Raw genomic sequence first — 20,072 nt, 5'->3', positions numbered from 1 at the left:
CGGCGAAACATTAACACATTTCATCTCGTAAATCCAATTTTCATTACTCGCGCCGAGCCACAACGATTAGCACGGCGAGAAAAATTTTGAAATTTTGAGTTGAAGGGAAAACATGTATTTTATCGTCATCCCGAATGATTTATTTTTTCGAAACTTGAAATCTCAATCAGGAGAAATAAAACGAGTTGAACAACAACATCATGACGAAAGAAGAAGAAGAGTCTCCTCCTGCCATCATCAGTCATAAAATCATATTTGGGGGAAGTCATCAAAACGGCTCATGTGACGAGAGCCGGCGACGACAAATGAATATAATAAAACAGGTTTACATTTTATTGGAATAAATTGTCATAAAAGAGCGATATAGAGGAGATACACACCTCACCACCTCGCCAGCCCGGACTGTTTGTGCCTCATCGTGATATGTTAAGCAAAATATTTCCCCCTTTTTCAAACCATCAAACCCCGTCCTCAACCACCCGAAAAATACACGCGTGCGTTCGATCGAGCATATATAATATGGAAACAATTAACAGAATTGATTTTCATTACATATTAAATACTCAATCATGGTTGAAACAACAACAGCAGCAGCAGGAGCAGGACGATAGTCTATCCCACTCTGGCAGGATGCAACTCCATTCTCCATTCAGCAAAACGGCAGCCGAAGCAGCAGGGTTGTTGTGGTGTATATTTATTCGCATTTATGTTTTATATCGGGTTTTAAACGCTTCCAGTGCACATACTCACAAGAGCGACAGGCTGGAGCATCATGAGGGCAATTGTGGAGAAAGAAGAGAAAGGTTTGGGGGTACGGCAGGATGACGATGACTTTGGAGGACGAATTGGCTTTGAGTACTTCTGAATAAGACATCAATTTTGAGGATAAGGTATGAATTTCAATGGAATTATTTGGATTCGTTGAATCACTTAAGTTAAAAACATCAAAAATTGAATTGTTTGTCTTCGAGGTGTGATTTTTCATATATTTTAGATGACAGTTATTATCAAATCTTATAAAAATAAATATATTTAGTAAGTTGACTTTAATTCGAAATATAATAAAATCATGTTTTTGTTTCAGGTCGTTGTGCTGAATTATGACTAAACAAATGGTCTGAAGAGCAACTCTCTACGAAATCGGCCGATTTCAACCATTTTTATTTTTTGTATTTTTTGATTTGGCTCAAACTTTGTGGGGGCCTTCCCTATGACCAAAGAAGCTATTTTGTGTCATTGGTTCACCCATACAAGTCTCCATACAATTTTGGCAGCTGTCCATACAAAAATGGTACGTAAATATTCGAATATCTGTAACTTTTGAATGAATTTTCTGATCAATTTGGTGTCTTGGGCAAAGTTGTAGGTATTGTTGAGGACTATTGAGAAAAAAATAGGTACACGGAAAAAAAAAATTGCCGATTTTTTAATTAACATTTTTTTCACAAAAACTCAATTTCCCAAAATACGTATTTTTTGATTTTCGAGATTTTTTTATATGTTTTAGGGGACAAAAACCCGCAACTTTTGAGCCATAGAGAAACATGGTCAAAAAATCTGCCGCCGAGTTATGAATTTTTGAAAAAATAGTGATTTTTGGAAAAAAATCGAAATTTTATGCAAAAACAAATTTGACGTAATTTTTTTTATGTAAAATTGAATTTCCAATCGAAAAGTACTCTACAGATTTTTTGATAAAAGGCTCTGTTTTCAAGATATAGCCACCGAAAGTTTGATTTTAGCGAAATATTTGCAGTTTTTCGATTTTTAAAAATAGTGACCATGAGTGACCATTTCTAAAAATATTTTTTTTTAAAGTTCAGAAAATTTGCTATAAAATTGTCTAAGAGACATTGAAGATTGGACCTCTGGTTGCTGAGATACAGCGGCTTAAAGAAATAGAAACAGGAAAATTGAAGTTTTCGAAGTCTCACCCAAACAGCCCACCATTTTCTAATGTCGATATCTCAGCAACTAATGGTCCGATTTTCAATGTTAAAACATGAAACATTCGTGAAATTTTCCGATCTTTTCGAAAAAAAATATTTAAAAAAAAATAATCAAGACAAACATTTTAAATGGGCGTAATATTCAATGTTTGGCACTTTTAAAATGTTAGTCTAGATTTAATTTTTTATAAATAGTTTATAAAATTACGTCAAATTTGTTTAGCATGAAATTTCGTTTTTTTTCCAAAAATCACTATTTTTTCAAAAATTCATAACTCGGCGGCAGATTTTTTGACCATGTTTCTCTATGGCTCAAAAGTTGCGGGTTTTTGTCCCTTAAACATATCAAAAAATCTCGAAAACAAAAAATAAGTAATTTGGGAAATTAAGTTTTTGTGAAAAATGCAAATTTCTTTTTTCGTGTACCTATTTTTTTCTCAATAGTCCTCAACAATACCTACAACTTTGCCGAAGACACCAAATTGATCAGAAAATTCATTCAAAAGTTACAGATTTTCGAATATTTACGTATCATTTTTGTATGGACAGCTGCCAAAATTGTATGGAGACTTGTATGGGTGAACAAATGACACAAAATAGCTTCTTTGGTCATAGGGAAGGCCCCCACAAAGTTTGAGCCAAATCAAAAAATACAAATAAAATTCATTTCCGGTTTTGGTAGAGAATTGCTCTGAAGTTATTTGAAAGTTTTAAATCTAAAATAGCGCCCAAAATGAAGGTAAGAAAAAAAATAGAAAAAAAAATAAAATAAAACCGCTAAAATTTTACAAAAATGAAGCCGTATAAGTTGAATTAAATGTTTAAAGTGAGGAAACAAAAAACAGGATTTTTTTTAATTGATTTGATTATCCGTAACACTTAAAAAACTTTTGGAAAACCGAACTTCGGATAATCGAGGCTTTGGAAAATCGAGGTCTATATAACCTTTTTTGAAACGCTCAAATTATGAACTTTATGGTCAACTTAAACGTATCTAAAAATGATTTGTAACTGTAATTTGGACATTTGTTTAATCAAACATTGCCGATGATACAAATTTCATCAAATCATGTTCATATTGACAAAATAACATTGAGTATCTAGTAGACGAAGTTATGACGCAAAATGGCCTCTTTTGATAAATTAAAGGTGGGTACAAAGCTTTTAGCCAAATTAAAAATGCAAAAATATCTAATTTTCATAAAATTGCTATATGGGATAGTCCTCGTCCATCTAAATATACTGTATATTGTATGTTTTGCAATGCACTGTATTCTTTTGACACCCATTTATTTCAAATGTGGTTTAAAAGTGAATTGCGTTGGGTATACAAATTAAGTCAAATTGTTTCTTGCAAATTTCAGATTCAAGGTTAATTGGAAATAAAGGGATCTGCGACAAAAGGCGAAGGACATAAGGTCGAATGGACATTAGGTCGAATGCCAAAAGGTCGAAAGACATAAGGTCGAATGGACAAAAGGTCGGAAGTGGACAAAAGGTCGAATGGACATAACGTCGAAAGGACAAAAGGTCGAATATTAAAAAAATAAAACAAATAATAATAATAATAAACTCCTGAAATATTCTTGAAAAAAAAATATGTTCATGCAACAAACCCGATTTTATCATAATATTTTTGAAAGTTTTACCATTCTTTCAAACCTGAGCAGTTCTTTCACAAAAAGTTCGACTTCTGAATTTTTTTTTTAGTTTATATTTTTTTATTTTAAACCCCTTTTTTTGGCTGTTGTAATGTTTTTTGTGAATTAAAAAAAAATGTTCGACTTCTGAAATAATTTGGAGATTTATTTCTATATTATTTATATTCTGTTCATTGTCATAATATTTATATGAGTTTTTCCATTGTTTCAAACATGAGCAGTTCTTTCTGGGGGGTGAGATTCGGTCATACAATTTTTTTTTTTGATTTTTTTTTATTCGACCTTTTGTCTTTTCGACGTTTTGTCCATTCGACCTTTTATCCATTCGACCTTTTGTCCACATTCGACCATTTGTCCATTCGACCTTTTGGCATTCGACTTTTTGTCCATTCGACCTTATGTCTTTCGACCTTTTGTCATACATTCGAAATAAAAAACACTTATTATAGACTTATAAAACTTATCGTAAGTTGTGAAAACTACTCTCGAGGTAATTTTAACTTTTCTCTACAGTGTTCATTATGAATCCAGGCCATCCCGTGAGTATTTAATTTGTAAGTTTCATTACACAAATTAATCATTAATGCTCATAGTAACTTTGGCTCATGAATGTTAAAAAACGATGTTGAAGAATCCTAAATATTTTTTTCCAAAAATATAATAAAATTTTATTTGATTTTCACGATATTTTTAAAGGCAATTTATGAAAAGAAAACTGAAACAAAATTGATATTAATAAAAGATTTAATTCCTGAATATAACTAAACAATATTTTCAGGTTATTATGCTCATGCCTCATAAAACGAATAAACAAATCTTCAAAATTCTACAAATATCTCTCGCAAACGCGCTAAATGCCACGTTACGCCAAGCGCTCGTAATTGAAAATCCTGACATATCGCGCCAGCTCCATGGTCGTTGAAGTCGGCACCGAAGCGCTCTACTGCTGCAGATGACGATGATTCTGATGCTCTAAATTATCTCGTTTTCAAGTGCCGCGCTCGCCGGCAGCATTTTTGGTATCATTGCGACGCTGCTAATTAGCCTACCAACATGTTCTTCTTCTTCTTCTGCTACTTTTTCCCACTCTGAAAATAAAACCAGCCAGCCAGCCGGCTCTGCTGTACCTACATAATTTAAATTTAATGAAATAAATGTAATAATCGTCACAGAGAATTGAGCACGTCGAGCGAAAAAGTCATGAAGTGCTCAAACACACTCACAAAAACGAAATGTTAATTACGGTTAAATAGAACCATTGGATCTGACAGACACAGCGAAAAAAAAACCGCTCACCATTTTGTGGGTGCGGATTTGAGAGGAGGACGGGATCCAAACATGGAAGAGGCCTGGCCGTAAATGCACTCATTTAGGAGCACACGAACACACACAGTTTTCAGCAGAAGCTGAGAGCACAGAGGCGCAAAAGTACATGAAAATGAGGAGGATGCTGCGAGCGATGAGCGATGGAGATGAAATGAAACGAAGATTATAAAATGTGTGTTTTTAATTATTTTTCACTCGCCCCGACCGCCTCCACCTCCCTCCTCTTTCCCCGGGGGTAATTCTCCGTGAAAAAAAGTGAACAGTGAAAGAGACCTCAGGCCGACTTTCGAAAGATGTCATCAACGTTGAGAAGAGGGTCGGAGGTGGACGATTTCGGGGCTGAATTCAAGAAATATTTTGCATGATGATGACGCTTTGAAAACGATTTATTTATACACATACACACCATTTGAGATTTAATTAAAGAGGTTGATGGACATACGGAGGGAGACGGCCAGATTCAAAAACACATACAATGTCAAATTTTGCCTGAGGTACTTTGGCCACCGTCGTTTTGTCACATGTTTTGCTAAATTGGCAGGAATTTGGATACGAGACCAGAGAGTGAGAGGCCACGCTGGCATACACCTGGCCGCCAGAAGCCAGGATTCGGGTGGTCCTTCACGTGCTTGAACGGTGTTGGAAGATTGCCATAATCGAGTCGTGCAGTCGGAGGCGGTCAACGGAAGATTTGAATGTTTTGCTTCTGAGCACAGCTCATTGAAAGTGTAATGATGGCTGGAAAATATACACAGCAAAAAATCCGATGGTAAAATTGCATGCAAAAGCATGCACATAACTAGGCTAAGTGATATTTTTCACGCGAAAAAATGGCAAATTTCACGGAGACCTTTATTTCAAAACACCCAATTTCACGGAAATTTCGCGGATCGTGAAAACTGCTTAAATAACTCAGAAAATCATAGGTTAAAATTATAGAAACTTCTTTTTATGCTTCATTATATATTATTTTTCAATAACCTAAAAAAAATCTTCACTAAATTTGAACGTGACGCAAAAAAAAACTATTCCTAATTTCCAAAAAAAGTAATAATATTATATAGTGATTTTCACCTGACTATTCAAAAAACTAAATTAAAAATCAATAGGCAAAAATAATATCAGAACAAAAACAAAAAAGTGGTATTTTTAAACATCCTCGGGATTTATCCACCCAAATAATCAAATTTTGTGAAAATTAATCAGGACTCAGAAAAAAATCTGATGCTCCTAAAATGTGACTTCAACAACATTCACCTTTTTTCTCGAGCTTGGGAGTTTAGGTATTAAAGATAAAAAAAAACTACTTATTAAATCTTGAATAAATCAAGCTTGATTTTTTTCTTTTCAAAATATCACTTTCAAATAAAAAAGGTATAAAATTGTTATGCGAATGAAAATCATTCTAAATTTAGTTATTTTCTTAAAAAACTATTAAACTATCTTTGTGGTAACTTGATGCTTCCAAAAATATGTGTTTTAATTTAACTAATTTTTGTTAACATCATTTAAGTATTCGCAGCATTCACTTCTCAATAATTATTGTAACAATTTAATGTTAATGTATGTTCTGCTAACAATTCTTCAATTGGTTCATATCACGCTTTTCAATTGAAATCTAATAAAATTTTCATAAAAAGTCTTAGTGGATGAAATATTTATTATGTTGTTATTTCAAAGAATTGATTTGAGAAAATTGATAAATTTCACGGGATTTCACGGAAATCTTCAAATTTCACGAATTTCACGCTGTCCGCGAAATCGTGAAAATTCACTATCCCTACATATAACCTTTGCCAAAAAACACACTGCATGAACAATTTTTGTAAAAACAAAAAAAAATTGCAACCGACGGGATTCAAACCTAGCACAAACAGTAAGGACTGGCGTCTCAGGCCACTCGGCCATCAGACCGTTGAAGAATGGATAGTATAAACGCATATATGAGCATAAAATTTCAGTCAAGTAGGTTTCCCTTACTGATGGGCTACATATTTCTGGGTGTATGTATGTTAGGGTGCCCAGAAAAAATGACCCCCTGCTCCACAAGCGGAAAACGTTTTTTTGGGTTATTTTAAGCATCTGTGCAAATTTTGAGCGAAATTGGTTGAGATTAACCCATTGATACCCGAGCCTAAAAATGGTGAAAAAAATGTATTTCATACAAAAATTACTTTTTTAAATCGCTAATAACTTTTCAGGATCAAGTTTTACAGCTTTGGTCTGTTCTACAAAGTTGTAGAGCATTAAATTTTCAATAAGAATCTCACTTTTGGGAATATTTGGATGGAAGTAGCGCACCATGCAGATCAAACCGTAAGAAAGTTGAGTTTTCCATACATTTTTTTCAATTTTTCCCATACAAACTTCACCTTCGAGTATCAATGTGTAAATGTTGACCAATTTTGCTCATATTTGGCCCATATTCTGGGCACCCTAATGTATGTTCTATTATATTACATAGATTTTCATAAAATAATGCTATATTTATTTTACACCCAGTTTCAAATTCAGATGTTCTCGGTGCGACGGTTTTTTTTTTGCTTGGCAAAAAAACAAACTTTGAGGGTCTGGACCGAGCTTCAGTTTGCATATTACTTTTTTGAGAAAAGTCACTGTCACTGCACAGTGTGTACTACAGTCCAGACTCGATTATCCGAAGGCCTCAAAAAATTTTTCTTCGGATGATCGAATTACGAAAAAAAAATTTTTCGTTGTCTAGTTTTTGACTGTTGAACTTAAATATGACCCCAAACATGTCTTAAAGTGGTTTAGAATTTTTAATTCCAAGATGGCGGCCAAAATGACGGTGTTCAAATACTGAGAAAATGTATTTAGTATGCTAAAAGGCAATCAACAACTCAAATTTGACTCAAATTGAGTCGCAAAAGTCTAATTTGATGTTAAAAGTAAGACCGTGGCAAATATTTTTCAAAGTTTATGTCACCCCCCTTCAAAATCGGTCCAAAAAATCAAGAGGCAAAAACTATTTTTTTTCAGAAAACTTGAAAATTGTAATGAAAATAGAAGTCTAATCGACTGAAAACTATTTTAAATGCATTTTCCTGCTTTTAAAATCATATTTAGCATGTCTTGGTTTGATCAAAAATATTTAGAATTTTTGTTGTAAGCAAAACATCTTTTTTCGGCAAAAAAAATAAAATGTTTTGTCAATACTTAGATATTTTGAAAACTTATTATTACAAAACAACTGGGCAGGTGTAAAATGTACTTTAAAACACTTTTTTTTATTTAAATGTTAATACTAAAAAAATATTACATCGAAATAAACCATAATACAAATCATAGTTGGAAGGAACTCCAAAACTCTTTTAGGTTATAAGAAATTGTGAATTGATAATTTACGAATAAAACTAATTGAATTGAATTATTTTTTTTACGAATGAAATAATTTAAAATTGTGTTCCTGGTCAAAGAAAAAGTTTCCCTAATATTTCTGCTTATTCATTTGAAAAATAAATACGCAAGATAAATCTAATTGGTTTTTTTTTTAACTTTATAGGGGAAATTCTCGTATGTTTGGCAGGTTAAGCACCCGCTCCTAACTCCATCCAATTTGCTGATTTTCACTATTTAAACAACTAATTTAGCAAAACTTTTGATAGAAACTTGCTTGCTCATTTCTTATTTAGCTATTTATCACTCGATTTCAGTTGAAAAAGCTTTTAAATAGCTTTAATTGAATGTCAAAGTTCTGACCTGCCAACATTAGAGGCACGCTGGAATTAGATGCTGTTCCCCTACTAAGCGTAAATATTTATACTTGAATTTCGCTATTCATTCATCATCGTCTGTACTAGAAAATTATTGATATATGCAATAATCTAGAGAAAATAATTATCTGGAGATAAAATGAAACTGGTACAAAAAATTGTATGTTGTTGTATTTTTTTATTAGATTTACCACGAGATAATCACTAAAGTATTGGTTAATTAAATTATACACAAAAATTGATATATTTTCAGTGTTTTTTTTAAATTTCTTACTTTTAACATAAAATCTGAGTTCTGCGACCCAATTTTAGTCAAATTTGAATGGCTGGTTGCCTATTATTTATCCAAAAGCAGTTTCTCAAGATTTCATCAGCGCCATCTTTAAGTTGAGAATTTAAAATTATTATAGTGTAGTTTAAAGGCGATAATTATACTTAAGCTTGATAATCAATTATACTTAAGCTTGATAATTTCAAATAGTTTGATGAACAATAATTGTGTTATTTATCTCAAAATAATTCTCAGGTGATAATTCATAATCCACCAAGATCTCAAATTCGTCTAGCCTCAAAACGTGTTGTTAATTATTTATCATCCCCACTCCCTCCCACCACCCAAAACCCCATCCTCAAAAGTTCAAACGATCTCCTTCCCTACCGCACGCCGCAGTAATTAGCCTCGCCGACAGCCAACTTCTTCAAGTCGATCGGGCGCGCGCGCGCAGACTCACGGCAATTAAGGTGAAGCTCCGCCTGTCTGCAAATTTGCGCGCGCGCTCCCCCACTGAAAGAAATCACCGCCAGAGAGAGAGAGGGAGAGGGACGAGAGCGAATTACTTGCCGCCCGCCCATCATCAACGATCAACGATCTTGTGTGTGAGAGAGTGAGTGAGAGAAAGATCGTTGGTTGGTTCAGTGATCGCTACTGTGTGTTGATGATCGTTAAATCTTGAAAGAGGGAAAAAAATCTTCCCCGAAAAGTGCTGTCGCTCTAATTAAGGCAATTAAGTAATTGGACTACTTAGAAGCTGCTACTTACTTATGGCCGTTGCTCGACGATGATGACGGCTCTTGTGCTGCTCTGTGCTCACTGTTGATGGCCGTCGGCTTCGTTTGCGGCGATGAGTTTGTATCCAATCAGTGACTTCCTTTGTCGTTTAATTTTATTTGAATTGATATTTTGTTCAGTTCACTCAATTTCCTTTTAAAACTCGCAGTTATTGATAATTTTATTCAAATCACTTTGCACACAATTATTGCACTTGCCGCCGGAGGCTATAAAATGCTCGTTACTTTTCTGTCTCCAACCCTACCCTATTCCGGGAATAGAGTAAACCACACACTCGTAAAATGTACTGTTGCGAAATTAATAATTCCACCCTCCCTCCAACCAAATCGCGACACAGAGTATAATAAAGAAATAACCGTAATCAATAGCCACTGCTGGCTGACTGACTGTCGTCGTTGCCTTTTACACAGCAATTACTCTCTCGGCTGCTGCTCCTACCCATAATAAAGTGTCACTATAGGAGCATCATAAAACGGCCGCACCAACCGCACTCTCCATCCAATCGTTTGATACTGACGGGCTGCGCTGCGATTTCGTTGCGACCAATGTTGAGAGCAGATGCACGCCGCTGATGACGATGACGATGACGATGATAATCGACACACACATTCACAACAGATATTATCCAATTTATCATAAAATCACCCACTTTGAAAGTGAGGAGCCGCGACAAACGATGTGAACGAAAAAAAAGTGAACTTATGCTGCCTCGTCCCCGAACAACATGTCCTTTCTCTCCGTCTATTGTTCACGCTGTCCCACTCTGACATTGTGTTGCTTGCCTTTGGTGGGGGGGGTGGTGGTGTGCGTTTGGATGTTTATGCTGTTGTATGTTCCCTTGTTCATCGCATGATCGGTTTCGAAAAAGCGACACAATCATTGTCAATTTGTGGCTGGGGTTGTCACAAAAGTAGAATAAGGGAAGTTTATATCCCAATAATTAGATTTTCAAAACATGTTAAAAGTTAGAAAAAAAAACTTGAAAAAAGTATTTTGCTCTAATTTTCATTACCTGAAATAGCAGTACTGTAATAGTAGTTTATGCAACAAGTTGCAAAAAGAGGATTTTTTCAGCACGAGTCGTACATTTATCCAACGAGGTTCACCGAGTTGGATAAATACGAAGAGTGCTGAAAAAATCATGTTTTGCAACGAGTTCCATGCAACATTTTATTGCAATTCCGAAAAACACCCATTGAGTGAAATTTTAAGTCAATTTTTCATGTATTTTGTCAATAAATCGTTTAAATCAAAAAAATGTTGAAAAGTGCTACTTTTCAAAACAAGTGCTGAAAAGTTCAACTTTTCAGCACCCATTGCAGTGCTGAAAAGTAGAACTTTTCAGCATTTATTTTGAAAAGTGTTGCTATTCGATTCTGTTATTTTTGGTACAGAAAAGTAGGCTATTTCGTCGTTCAAGAATGACAGGAAAAGTAAGTAGTTTCACGACGGAATTGCAAAAAGTTTTGAGTGCTGAAAATCAAATTTTTAATCCCTTGTATAAAAACTAAGACTTTTTGAAGCTGTTATGTAGTTTAACACTCATCTCATCGGTGAATAAAATTAAAGGGGGAGAACAAACGTTTTGACGAAAAATTTAATTCATGTTGGATGAACTATATTTTTTTAACAAGTTTAATATTTGTTTTCAATATTATTTTTTCAATATTTAAAATTTAATAAAAAGAGAACCAATTTAAAATTACCAGAGTTTTTTTTTAATAGGACCAATAAACTATTGTCTTTCATATGTTTATAGGACCTAATAAAAAAACTCTAGATTATTTCTTTCTCAATCAACTTCTTATAAAATTTGAAAATAATTGTAAATTGGATGGAATCCAATTTTTGAGAAAATTTTCAGTTGACAGACAACAATATTTTCATAATTGATCAGATATTTTTAAATAAAAAAATGGGTTTCACTGAAAATTTAACACGATTTCGCAAACTGATTTTTCTTTGTATTTTTGATTTTGATGAAACTTTGTCGATGCTTTCTCTATGTCTGTGTCTTGAGAAGGAATTTTCTGATCGATTTGGTGTCTTTAACAAAGTTGAAGGTTAGGTTAAGGACTTGAAAAAATAGGTACAATCACGGATAAAATCTATCTTGCTCCAAAAAAAAACATGTTTTGAAGCAAAATCAAAGTTGCAATCAAAAAGTACCTATTTTTTGTAAAATATATCGTTTTTAAGTTTAATGTACTTTTAGATACATGTTTTAGGTTTTTTTGAGTTTAAAAAATAATTTTTCAAAGAAGAGCAACTCTGAAATAATATTTTTGAAGAGCTGGGAATATTTTCTATAATTTTCTCTGAAATTTAGAAAATCAGGCAATAAGTGTCTTAGTTATACAGTTAATTTCTCTATGTGTAACCAGCTTGTAATTTTCGACGGATTTGGTCCGATTTTTAATATAGATTTTTTTTTTTGCGAAAATTTCTGATCTTGTCAATAAAATAATTAAAAAAAAATTACAATTTGGTCAAAAATATGAAATAAGGAAAATTATCTATTTTTAAGACCTCTTTAAAAGCTAAGCTTAAGTCAATTTGAGATAAAAATAATTTAAAAAAATCTTAAATAATCTGTTTACGATGCCGTGTCACGATTTGAAACATGCAAACTGTCTGAATGGTGAAAAAAATAACACTCAGAAGCAATAAATAATAATTCAATAATGTCATAAATCAATGATCTAATGTAAATTATTATCTCGACAGTTGTGTGCTATCTTGTGACAACGACCATTCAGTACTTTTCGAGAAAATCGATTTTTAAAGTTTGTTGGTAAATAATTTCAAAACTATGAATGATAGAGCCAAACTTTTTGAAGCAATCGGTTCGTATACTATCGCTTAACAAACGCTCCAAGTTTCAACTAATTTGGTTACACCAGTTAAAAGATACAGTAAATTTTGTAAACAAAAATCTGAAAAGCACGTGTCACAAGTGTGTTTCGAAAGTAAAATTGTACTACGTGTCACAAGTGTGCACAGAATTCCCATACAAACTAAAATAGGCTTAAATCAATAGTTTAACCGAATTAATCAGTATATTTTCAAAAACAAAAGGTTGCATTGCCTTTAGAAAGTATGTGTGTTCATAAATTTGTGAAAAACAAGAAAAATTTTCCACATTTTTCAACAACATGTATGACGTGTCACAAGTGTGCACGATCATTTTGATGATAAATTGGTCTATGTCACAAGTGTGTATTGCGATATCCGGGAAACGGAAGCGAGTTTCCAAAATCGGGTTAAAGCATCTTGTAGTGTTTGTTAAGTATAGCAAAACGTCATCATTAACTCATTTTCGACCAAAATGGTCTATGTCACAAGATAGCACACAGCTGACGATCTTTAGACGTTGCAAATATTTTTAGAATTTATGTCACCATCAAATATAATTACAAAAACTTTCGAAACTACGGAAAACTATTTAAAATGCATTTTTCAGCGTTTATAAATGCTTTAAACACGTTTCAACTGTATTTAAATACAGTCCAGGCTCGACTATTCGGAGTCCTTGGAAAAATTTCACTTCAGATAATTGTATCAAGAATTTTTTTTTCTTTGTCTTGTTTTGGGTCGATGAGCTCAAATATAACCCCCAAAATGCTATCAACTGCTTCTGTTATGCAATATGCATTTTCATCACTTTTGAGTTATTGATGCAGTTTGGTTTAAAATCATGTCCTCTTTCATAAAAACAGAAAATATCCAGCACTTAGTTCTAGAAATCTGGAGAAATTCCATTTTTCAGATTGCTGTTTTTGCAACATTCATGCGAACATTGGCATCCAACCACTTAAATTTGGCTTAAATGAATTTGATGTTTCAAGAGAGAACATAAAAAAAAACACCCATTCTGAGAAATATTTAGATAATCGAACTTTGGATATTCGAAACTTCGGAAAAAATCGAGTTTGATGAAAATTGTGTGCACAGCACATTTTTTCGGAAATATTTTTGTACTCCATGGCCTGAATTATCATTATTTTTTTTAAAAATTGCTTAAAGTCGAGGGACATAAATTTTTTTGCGGCGGCACGCTATTGAATCAATATTTTAAAGTAAATATTTCACTAATCATTAATGAGTTTGTTTTAAACTATTCATAAAAAATGATTTAATGCCAATTTGTCAACCCTAGTTCCAACCGCTTGACCCCGCACCGCCGATGCACAACTGCGACAGATCACTCAGAAAGTGCCGTCAAAATTCATCATCGTCGTTCGACCGCACGTCGTCGTTATCGAAAATCGGGTGCGGAGTAGTAAGAAATAACCATATACACTAAATTGATGCTCTCCACGTCCTTCTTCATGCCTCCTCCTGCCCAACTCAACTCACCACCCACTCACTCAAGCTCGCTCTCTGTTGATATGTTGCGCCGCTGAACGTAAATACACTCGTTAGCGATTGCTCGGTGCTTCGAGTTTGACTCGCTCCCTCTCACTCACTCTTGATGCCGAAACAGTAAAACACAAACACACACAGTCACTAATAGCATCGCCCCTCTGAATCAGGATGAGGGTGGAGGAAGGAAGAAAGAACGCGGTAATAATAAGCAATAATAATATCTATATCAATGGATGATGACGATAAACGTTTCGTCGTTCGGGTCGTTTCTCTAAGCTGAACCGATCTGGGGTGTGGGACCACAGGGAGAGGAGGGTGAGGTTGAGTTAGCTGTTGGCCCCTGATCAACCAACCGACCGGCGGCCAATCTCTAACGAAGCGACGGATGCTTCACCGCGCGCGCAAACTGACTGACTGCGATGTGAAGCGATCTGGGGGTCAATCGCAAGAGTGGCGTTTGAAGAGAGGGCAATTGGTTGGCCGAAGGGTAGGATTATTTGTGTTGGAGAGATTTAAAGTGGTATTGGAGGAAATTTTATAAAAAAATCTCTAGAATACTTTTCTTTCTATTGCCAATTATTAAGATTTTAGCAGTTTTGTTTTTACATGAAATAATTTATATTATTATAAACAAGCCTTACCCGACAAACTTCGTTCTGCCTTTTTTTTCGTTTGTTGACGTTTTTAGCTCTTTTGCATACTCAGCCTCCTGTGATCAAAATTTGATTATACGTAACTTTTCCCATACAATCGGCAGATTTTCCGGAATCGGTTCCAGAGTGGCCAAAGTTGTAACTTTTTGGCGTAAGAACCTTCCTTGGGCTTACACGAACCTAACGCAACAAAGAGCACCTCGATCCGACGCTCCGTATTGAACTGATTCGCGTTCGAACAAAACCATCGAAATTTTTTATATAGGGGAACTATACCCTTTTTCAGCCTATTTCTATTATCGGCCTATCAGCACTTTGAACATGAATTACAGCTTTCATAAAGTGTTTTTCACTGTTCCAAAGTAATAAATAGCTCAAATAAAAGTGAGCAAGCAACTCTCATTGTTGATACATCTGAAAGAGTTGATTTAATAGCGGAATACGGCAAAAGTGATGAGAATTGGTCGAACGGCTTAGTGTGATTAAAATGGGTATATTTCCCCTATATAGATACATAATATGCACAATGTATGAAGTAATATGTACGAGATTTTCGTTTTTTTTTATTTGTTCAAATAAAACAATATTTCAGCCTTAGTGTATAGTACTAATCTTTTTTTCAATTTTCTTCAGCAATCGGTATATTTAATCTCTTGCGTAAACAAAAACAAGAAAAAAACAAGTTTGACTCTCTCTCGTAAAACTGAATTAAGTGAGAATGTTATATTTTACCCATATTTTTTTTTATTGCGGTTTTCTTTGTCTTATTTTTAATTGTCGATCTTTTGTATGACCCTTTAATTACTCTAATGATATAGATCTATCTATTTTTTTTTAAATCCAAGATGGCGGCCAAAATAGCGGTGATGAAATACTGCAAAAATAGATTTTTTTTCAATTTTTAAGGCTATCAACCATTTAAATTTGACTAAAATGGGGTCACAGAATTCGAAATTGATGTAAAAAGCAAAAAAAAAAACAAAAAAATTGATCTTGATTCGATGATTCGAAGTCTCATACAAACCTTCGGATAATCATACCTGGACTGTACCCTGATAAATGCATGGCTTTTTTTTTTCAATTTGCTCATATAAACAATAAATTATCATGGAAAGTGTACAGGTTATGAACCTACAAGTTAATGTGAAATGGTGTTCATTTTATTATGATATGTTTATTTAAAAAATTGTATTTGCTTTACGAGAGTCAATCACTGTTCACAGCATAAATGTCGTCATTCCCCGAAATTTTAAACCGACCAACATAATTTTAGCTCTATTACCGTCGGTCGCCTCCACCATCAACACCGCCAAGCCAAGAAGCCAAATCCATTTCCGAAACTCATTACTAATTCACGCACATCGTTCCTCTCTCTTTTCTATCTCTGACTCTATTTTACAGTCGAACCCGACTGTCTGTCCGTCTGTCTGCCGACTGTAGCAAATAGATCTCCCTGCTCTACGGAGTCGTGCCATCCATTCTTGCAGTCCTCCCCCGCGTCCGAGCACACGTTTCTGGCCTTTCCCGAAATAGGTCACATCTCACTATTTAGCACGTCGGCCCTTTTTGCGAGCAGCACTTTCCGTTTATTGGTGATTTACACGTCCTCCCTCTCTCTTAGAACCACCCCCTGCCCACCCTCTCTATCCTTTGGTAAGGATGAGGAGGAAGGAGGGAGGGCAAAAGGAAGGTGGGACGGAACACACTCAATTAGACGTACAACAGTCGACTAACGATGGGGATGATGGCGCAAACGGGTAGGGGAGCACGCGGCTCTGCTCGCAGAGGAATGGTCAAATTCACAGAGCACTCTGCATACTATAGCTAGAAGGGGTCAGGGGTTCTAAAATTGCTTTTTAGCGAAATTTTACCAGTAAAATTAAAATTAAATTATTAATTGTTAACCTCTTACAATAGCTTTAAAAGAACAGCTCTCATAATCTATTTCTTTCTTTTTCACATTAAATTGCAAACTTTATAAAAATACTGCATCAGGGGTGATATTGGGACTGGGGGTGAGATTGGGTCATACAAATTTCAGCATTTTTGTAAGACCCAATCTCACCCCTCCAGACCCAATGTCAGCCCTGATGACGGTATGCTAAAATTACCAAAACATCTTGATTTTTTTCCGAAAATATGATTGTTATACCAAAACCTTAAGGTATAGAAATGGCTGAGCAAAATAATAAATAAATGGAATTTTCAGAATATTGAGAGCAGTTAAGTCCAGACTCAATTGTGCCAATAAAAAATTATTTCAAGTTGTTGTCTTCAAAATTTCCTCAAAAAATCAGGTGGAAAAATGCTTGTACAGTGGACTCTCCGGTTGACGATATTGAAGGGAACGTCGAAAGCGAGAGGTATCAAATTATAGAACGAAAAATCAAAGCAAGCTTCTTGAAGGGACTAAAAAAATATTGACAGCTGTGAGCTGGAGCAATTTTGATACCGAGAAGATGTACACCCAGAAAGTCGACTATATTTGAATTTTCTTTAAAAAAAAACTAATTGAGTAGCGTTAGTGTATGCATTTTTGTTACCAGGTTAAGGATTTTTAGTAAATAAAAAAAAAGTTGTGATCAAAAAGCAAAATAGATGTAAAACATAAATAAACAACTTCAAAATGTCAATTTAAATTTTAGTGCAATCAGCTGATAGCAATTTTAAGTGCATTCCCCTGCTATTACAGTCAAACTCGATTATCCGAAGGATCGGAAAAAAATTCACTTTGGATAATCGAATCACAAAAAAAAAAATGTCGTTGTCTTATTTTTTATTGTCGAGCATAAGTATAACCCCTAAATTACTCTTAAGTGATTTAAAATTTTATAATCCAAGATGGTGGCAAAATGGTGGTGATGAAATATTTAAAAACTAACTTAATCCACCTATGTGGTTGGAGCCTTCCTCACTCATTACCAACAATGGCTGATTTGATGGGGTTGTACACAAATTTCATCTATTTTTTAGATCCGGAATAAAAAAGTACATAAATGTCACTTAAGTGACCATATCTCGAGACAGGGTTGCCAGATCTTCAATATTTTAGACTCGTTAGAAAGGTCTTTTGATAACCTAACCAACGATGGGTCGGACGGTGGATCCGGACATAGTTTACATACATTTAAGTGAGATCCGGCTTCCAAAAAGTACATAAATATCATTAAAGTGACCATATCTCGAGACAGGGTTGCCAGATCTTCAATGTTTTGGACTCGTTGGAAAGGTCTTTTGATAACCTAACCAACGATGTGTCGAATGGTGGATCCGGACATAGTTTACATACATTGAAGTGAGATCCGGATATATGTGAAAACACATTTTTATACATAACTTTTGAACTACTTATCGAAACTTCAATCTGTATAAAACTCGATCTATGGGACCCTAAACCAAGTCGAATGCAACAGGTTCGGGTCAAATCGGTTCAGCCAGTGCCGAGAAACATGAGCTAGTTTGTTGGTCACATACATACATACACACACACATACACACATACACACACACATACACACAGACATTTGTTCAGTTTTCGATTCTGAGTCGATATGTATACATGAAGGTGGGTCTACGACGTTTTTATACAAAGTTCATTTTTTGAGCAGGCTTATAGCCTTACCTCAGTGAGGAAGGCAAAATGCATTTTTCAATTTAATAGGCAATGAACCATTCAAATTCGACTAAAATGGGGTCGCAGAACACGAACTTGATGTTAAAAGTAAGAAAACAAAAAAATACGATTTATTTTGTTTATGATTCGATTATTCGAAGTCTCATACAAACCTTCGGATAATCGAAACTCCGGATAATTGAGGCTTCGGATAATCGAGTCTGGACTGTATAACCTTTTTTTAAATGTTTGATCGATTTCAAAAATATTTTGAGGTTTTGTGAATTTTCGTTGTCATTACCGCAAAAAGTAATTTTTTCAGCAAAAACAAGTTTTCTTAAAAATATTAGAATTTTCGAAAATTAATGATTAAAATTTGTCCGTACTGCTGAATTCGTGCATTTCCTATGCCTTTTTTGATTGAAAACTTGAAATTTTGTCGTGCTATTTAAATTTTTATATACTTTTTAACTTTTTTAACAAGTAGGGATAAAAAATTCACTTTTTTACGTTTTGTACCGATCAGCGATCCCAAAATTCAAAATTTGTCAATTGATTAAAAAGTCTACATTACATTATTCAATGCATTGTGAATAATTTGCAATGGCCTAATGTAGCAGTTTAAAAAGATAAAAACATTTGCAGAATAATTAATTTAATTTTAAAATTAAATAAGCAAAATAATGATGAATTGCTTTAATATATGATTGGCATGTTTGAAAATAAAATTTATAATTCAATCGCAAAGCTTTATATCTTGAAATGAAATTTGTTTATATTAAAATAAAAATAATTATCACCTGTAAATTTGTTAACACCGTTTTGAGAACCTCTGCTCCACCGAGAGATAAGAGAGGTGGCGTGGAGTAGCAGTAGATGGCGAGCAGCGCACACACAGGACGACAACGACGAAACAAGAATAACACGACTTCAAAACTCGAGAAATATAATTGAAATAAACACACCGTTTTGCGCGCCGGGTGGCTTTCCTCAGAGGCAGGCGGGTGGGTTGGTTGGGGGGAGGTCGGTGTCGGAGTGGGGCAGGGTGGAAACAGAGTAGCAAAGCGGTGAGAGTCTTTCTCTTTCACTCTATCACTCTCACTTGGACGCGGCAATTGGTCCTTCAACACACAAAGTGAAGATGCTCCTCCGAATGATGATGCCCTCGCGATGATGGCAGCAAAAAGCATCAAGTATTTACTAACTTTAGTTGCACTGACTAACTGACTTTTGGTCTCTTGTTTTCCGTTCGTTCACCACTTCTTTTTGTTGACAGTTCTGGAAGGGGGGAGGGTGGAGGGGGAAACACTCAACGTCAATTTATCGACTAATAGCGCGCCACTTACAAATGCACACACACACACACGCACACGCACAAACGAACGCGCGCGCGACTGTTCTGAACCGAGCTTAAATCGAGAACTCTCAGTGTCTTTGACTGCGCCACCAACCTCAACCAGCTACTGACTGCTGCTCGGAGTGATGTCAATTTACAACTGAAACCATTTGTCTCTGATTTTCGCTCTACAACTTAACTGTGCTGTGCTGCCCCGAGATCGCAGTCGGCGGCGGCGGCGGACGGGTCGTCGGGATGATGATGAGCTGCTGCCGAGTGAGAGAGCAGCGCGCAAAGAGCAAAGAAGCACCACAAACAGAGTGTATAAAAGTTAATCGACATCACACACAGTCAGGCAGCAGC

At 34.9% G+C, this 20,072-nt stretch overlaps 1 protein-coding gene across 8 annotated transcripts in view; it reads right to left on the bottom strand.

The window, feature by feature from the left end:
* The window catches only part of LOC120425077 (NK1 transcription factor-related protein 1-like), a 36,064-nt gene extending 15,992 nt beyond the window's left edge, over positions 1 to 20,072 (bottom strand). The window contains exons 1-2 of one of the 8 annotated variants that reach the window (XM_039589468.2): positions 19,339 to 20,072; positions 9,710 to 9,945 (exon numbers count right to left, since the gene is read on the bottom strand). The gene's annotated coding sequence lies outside the window, so the exon portion shown is untranslated. The other 7 variants (XM_039589469.2, XM_052706172.1, XM_052706173.1 and 4 more) reach the window with 7 other exon arrangements.

This window comes from Culex pipiens, chromosome 1 (assembly GCF_016801865.2).
Source record: "Culex pipiens pallens isolate TS chromosome 1, TS_CPP_V2, whole genome shotgun sequence".
NCBI classification, from domain to species: Eukaryota; Metazoa; Arthropoda; class Insecta; order Diptera; family Culicidae; genus Culex; species Culex pipiens.
Note: the sequence above shows the minus strand (reverse complement) of the source record. Positions and strands in the feature narration are given on the sequence as shown.